This window comes from Nannospalax galili, unplaced genomic scaffold (genome assembly GCF_000622305.1).
Source record: "Nannospalax galili isolate Female #2095 unplaced genomic scaffold, S.galili_v1.0 scaffold34, whole genome shotgun sequence".
NCBI classification, from domain to species: domain Eukaryota; kingdom Metazoa; phylum Chordata; class Mammalia; order Rodentia; family Spalacidae; genus Nannospalax; species Nannospalax galili.
In genome coordinates, this window is record NW_008338996.1 from 9,751,411 (window position 1) to 9,757,267 (window position 5,857).

General features: G+C 45.4%; 1 pseudogene; it reads right to left on the reverse strand.

The window, feature by feature from the left end:
• Positions 1–2,031: 2,031 nt before the first annotated feature.
• On the reverse strand, positions 2,032–2,506 carry LOC103734559 (annotated as a pseudogene).
• Between the last annotated feature and the right edge of the window lie 3,351 nt (positions 2,507–5,857).

A 5,857-nucleotide genomic window follows, 5' to 3' on the forward strand; every position in this document is an offset into this window, starting at 1 on the left:
TCATGTCTGGAGGCCTGGGTTTGAATCCTGACTCCTCTGCTTGTTCTGTGGAGGAAGTTGCTAATCTCTGAATTCTGGGGCCTTGGTTTCCACATCTCTACCAGATTGACAGATATGCGAAGGCTTGCAGGCTAAGCACAGACCCTAGAGAGGGATTCAGGGATGGTGGTAGTGCTGCTGCTACAGCTGCTCCAGCCAACCTTCCTACTTGGCAGCCTGCACCTGGCCCTGCAGGAAGTCTAGTAGGAGCTGGGGTACAGGCTCTTCCTGTGGGCAGGGCTGGGGGCCTCTGCCCAGCCCGTCCAACCCTACCCCTGCTCTTACAATCACTGTCTTCCTCTCAGGCCTTATACAGGGCCCCACTGGGTCTCAAAGACTCTTTGTTCTCCCTCAGGCCCCAACTAGATCAGGCCTGCCCTACTGGGAACGAGTGACTAAAAATAGCCCTGCAGTGTTTGGGTCTTGCTGCTTATCTGGCCTCAGAGGTCAAGAGGTGCCTGTGCTCTTCCTGGCCACCACTCAGTGTGAAGCCCAGCTTGGTCAGCTCCCAGGTCAGCCTGACCCAAGAGCCCAAATGCACATCGCTCAATGCTCAGTGGAAAAGCCAGAGCCTGCTCTGACTCCTAAGAGACAGAGCCTGGTGGCTACGTCCAGAGTTGTGAAGTTCAGAGGTGGGCTGGGCTCAGCCTGCCAGAGATCAGAAGGAAGGGCCTATGAGAACAGACTGGAGTCAACTAGGGAGAGAGGGTGTCCTGAGGGGCAAGGTGACAGAAGCCATGGGAAGCGGGGTGAGGCTGGCCATACAGTGGGGGCCTGTGGGGTCTACCTGGGAAAGCAGGAGGGAATCAGGGACTGATTCAGCCTCCTTAAGCAAGTCCTAGGTGCTAGGCAAGGCTCTCCAGGCCTTGGAGCCCTCACCCATGGAAGACTTCTGCCTCCAGGGCCTTCCCTCACACTCCTCACCCTCACCCCAAAGTAGCACTCTTAATCTCTGAGACAGAGCTGAAAGCTGGGGAGGATGGACCAGGCCCCTCAGCACATCCTTCCAGGCCTTGGGAGGGGTCAAGGCTTACCTACAGGGTGAGACTATCAGAGACAGCAGCATCAGAAGGAGAAAAACCCTGTGGAGTATACACGGTTAACAAATGAAGTTTATTCCAGAGATGGCAGGCTGTTTTGATAGGTGAGGCTCCATCAGTGTCATATTCACACACCAAAGAAGAAAAATCATCTAACCATTTTGATTGACGTAAAGAGCATTCAGAGCTGGGGATGGCTTAGAGGATGGAATAATTGCCACACAAGTAGGAAGACCTAATTTTGAATCCCCAGGTCCCACATAAAGGCTGGGCGAAGTACCATGTGCCTGTAATTCCAGTGTTCCTATATTAACATGGGAGGCAGAGACAGAAAAATCCATGGAAGCCTGCAGGCCAGCTAGCCTGGCTTACAGAGTGGCAAGGACCTTGCCTCAAGAGACCTGCCTCAAACAAGATGGAAGACAAGGAGTGACACCCAAGATTGTCTTTTGACCCCCTATGTGCACTGTGGCACATGCACACCTGCACTCCCACTTGCATACATAGACACATACACATATACATACACACATATACACATGCAATGTCTTTCATGATGAAACAAATGTTTAAAAAACTCTCAATGAGGACAACTTCATACATAAATGTCTTAGCACAAAAAATGACTTCCTATATAAATAAAGAACATCTACAAAAACTACAATTGCTGTCTACTAAGTGTGGTAAGACTGAAGCATACGTTAATTTAGAAGGGTCTCTGTAGCCTAGGCTGACCTGGAACTTACTATGCAGCCCAAACCTCAAATTCACAATTATCGTACGGCATCTTGAGTGTTAGGATTACAGGCATGATCTACCACACTCATCTCCTAAAACAATTAAGTGTAGCAAAGTCACAAGATACAAGATCAATTTATTTTATATCTGCAGGCAAACAATAGAAACTAAAACTAAAAATTACATTATAATTTATTATTCTTTTTAAACGTATTTATTTATTTTTATCATTTAGGCAGTTTTTAATGACAGCCGTATGTAAGACTCTACTCCTGCGTCTTCTCTGGGTTTCTTCCTCGTATTCGCCCTTTTCCTCTACTACTTGGGAAGATGTGACATTCTGTTCCATGATCTTTCTGTGGCCTTTGTCCAGCTTTAGCCTGGTGATAACCACCTTGCTGGGGTGAAAGCCCATATAGACAGTTGTGCCATTAGCCTTTTCTGACTGTACCTGCTCAGTGTAGACATATTTCTTCTGGTAAACCTGGACCACTTGGTCGAGCTGCTGACCTTTGTAGTGCTTTCATACAACCTGAACTTTACCATCCTTTCTAATGGGCATTGTACTTCTGTCTCAGCTTTTTGGAAAGCGGGGAGGACATAATCTTCCTCCAAACGTGAGAAGGTGCATTGAAATGCCTTCTATGGTTCTTGCTTCAGTCAGAAGTTACAAAGGGATTGAACTTCATTTTGAAATTCTTTCAGCAATGGTCACAAAAAGGAAGAGCTCTTTTTATTTTTTATGTGTATGAGTATATTGTCTGGATGTAAGTGCACCTGTGTTGTGCAATGCCCACAGAGGTCGGAAGAGGGTGTCAGATCCCCTGGAACTGGAGTTAAAGACAGATGTTAGCCTCCATCTGGGAACTGAACCTGGGTCCTCTCCAAGAGCAGCCAGTGCTCTTAACCACTGAGTCATCTCTCCAGCCCCTATAATTCTATTTTGTTATTTTTATTCTATGTGTATGTTATTTTTATTCTATGTGTGTTTTGTCTGCATGTATGTGAATGCACTCATGTCAGACAATGCCTGAGAGGCCTGAAGAGAGTGTGAGTCCTCTGAAACTGGAGTTACAGACAGTTGTAGCTTCCATGTGGGTGTTGGGAGCCAAATCTGGGTCCTCTACAAGAGGATCTTTCTTAATTGCTGAGCCATCGCTCCAGCCTCCATTAATAATTCTCTAAAAATACAGAATAGGGGGCTGACAACCATCTGTAACTCCAGTTCCAGGGGATCTGATACCCTCTTCTGGCCTCCAGAGACTTTGCACAACATAGGTGAACTTACATGCAGGCAAAACACTCATACACATTAAAAAATTAATTAAAAATAAAAATTAAATTAAAATATGAAATAAATACTCTTCTGGTTATCTTCAGCTGTCAACTTGACACCGTGCAGAGTTTCCTGAGGAAGTCTCATCTAGGGGATTGCCTCCATCATATTGGCCTATGAGCATGTCTGTGGGGTGTTTTCTTGACTGTAATTGATGTGGAAGACCCCAGCCCACTTTGGGCAGTATCATCCCTAGGCAGGTATGCCCGGGCTGCTCAAGACAGCTATCTAACCATGAGCCAGGGAGCAAGCTAGTAAGCAGCGTTCCTCCCTGGCCTCTGCTTTGCTTCCTGCCTCCAGGTTCCTGCCCTGACTTTTCTTAGTGATTAACTGATACCTGCTAAAAAAACACCCTTTCTTCTCCAAGTTGCTTTTGAGTCATGGCATTTATTCACAGCAGCAGAAAGCAAGTAGGACAGGTGCAAATGTAACAAAAGACACACATGATTTGTATGTGCAGAAATGCTGAAATAAACAGAAAGGTCTAATTCAATGGAGAGACAGAACCATGCTCCTAGATTGGACGATCCACTGCAGTGCACAGTTTGTCACACATTGAAATACAGACAATTCCTATAAGGTCTCAGGAAGGCTTTGTAGATTAGACAAGAGTATCCTACAATTCATATCCACTGGTAAGACGACAGAATAGCTAAAATAGTTCTGAAAAACAAAAGAATAATTGCCTAGCATGCATGGAGGCCTGGGTCCACACCCCAGCACTGCGTAAACCAGGCACAGTGGTGGATGCCTATAATCTCAGCACTCGGGAGGTGGAGGCACAAAGATAGGAAGTTCAAGGTCATCTTCAACTACATAGTGTGAGCTGTAGGCCAGCCTGGGCTACATAGGACCCTGTCTCAAAATAAACAATAAACAATAAATAAATAGGGGTTAGAGAGACAGATCAGTTGGTAAAGTGCTGGCTACACAGCATGAGGACTTGAGTTTGATTCCTGCATAAAAAGCCAGGCATGGTTGCATGTGCCTGTAATCCCAGCATTGAGGAGATGGAAACAGGAGGATCCCTGGGGCTTGAGGGTCAGTCAGTCTAGCTGAATCAGTGAGCTCTAGATTCAGTGAAAGGTGATGTCTCAGAAAATAAGGTGGAGAGAGACTGAGGAAGACACCCAACATCAACCTCTGGACTCCACATGCATGTGTACACTTGGGCATGTGCAGGCACACAGGCACACGCACACACCATCCACACACAAATTCCACAAACAAACTAACTAACTAACTAACTAACTAAGGTGGGAAGCATCACTGACCAAATCTCAAGCGTTCCTGGATGGTCCCAGCAGTCAAGGCTGCACAGTATGATGGGAACCCAGATCCAGGGAACAGAGTCCAGAAGGAGACCTATACAGGAAAGACTTTCGGATTCCTGCCAGGATGCAAAAGTAATCCAGCAACCTGACACACACACCTGAGGATGGCAGCTACAAGAAGGACATTAAAACAAGCATCCATGAAGATGAAGAGAAACTGGAACCCAGGAGCTGCTGGTGGGAATGGAAACACTGTAGTTTGACAGCGCCTCTGAATGGTAAACGCAGAGTTTAGTCAGCAATCCCATAGCTAACTGTATACTCAAGAGAACTGAAAACATGGCCACATGAGAAAATCGTACTTGAGGGGCTAGGAATATGGGTCAGTGGTAGAATGTTTGTCTGGCATACATGAGGACCTAGGTTCGAACCTAAGCTCTGGGGAGGAAAAAAAAAAGAAAAAAGAAAATTGTTCGTGAATTTTCATAGAAGCAATGTATGTGCAATTGCCAAAAAAAAAAAGTTGAGGGAGCAGCCCAAGCGCCCCTTAAGGAACACAGAAATCCAGTGTGATTTGGTGTTCAAATGTGAGCAAATGTGATTACAGCCAATGGATATTAGGTAATGAAAAGCGACCTCGGGTTTACACATTCTGACACGCTGAGCCTTAAACCATCGTGTTGTGTGAAGGAAGCCACAGAGAGTGATCCCATCAGCATGAAATGTCCTGAATAGGAAAATCTGTGGAGACAAAGTGGATTACAGGGGTAGACATGGGGGAGGAAATAGCTATTCATGGGTAGGAAGGCTTTTTGAGGAAATGATGAAATCATTCTAAAGCTGACTGTGACTGTCGCTGTGCAACTCTGAACATGCTACAAACTATTGAATTGTTCACTTTGGGTGCTGAGTACAGTGTGTGGATCTCTTGACAAAGCTGGGTTTGTTTTCTTAAGTGATTCAATGGAAGAGTAGTCTTTTCAGCAAACAGTGCTGGAGCGATCACACACACACACACACACACACACACACAGAGCACAATTTAAACTTCACATACCATCTGAGGATTAGCTCAAAATGGGTCACAGATTTCAATGTAAAACTATAAAACTTGGAGAAGAAAACATAAAAGTGAGAGGTTGTTAAGTCTTAAGGAAAAGTTCTTAAGCTTGACCCATGAAAGAGAAGATGAACTGAACCCCATCAAAAGCAAAATGCTTTTGGAGCTTGCAAGATGGCTCAGCAGGTAAAGGTTGCTTGCCACCAAGTCTGACGACCTGAATTCAGTCCCAGAACCCACATGATGGAAATACCTAAAGTTGTCCTCTGACCTCCACACATGCGCAGTCACATGCAAGCGCACCTCCATCCCATACATACATACATACATATATACATACATAAAGGTAATTTAAAGCTCTTGCTTTGCA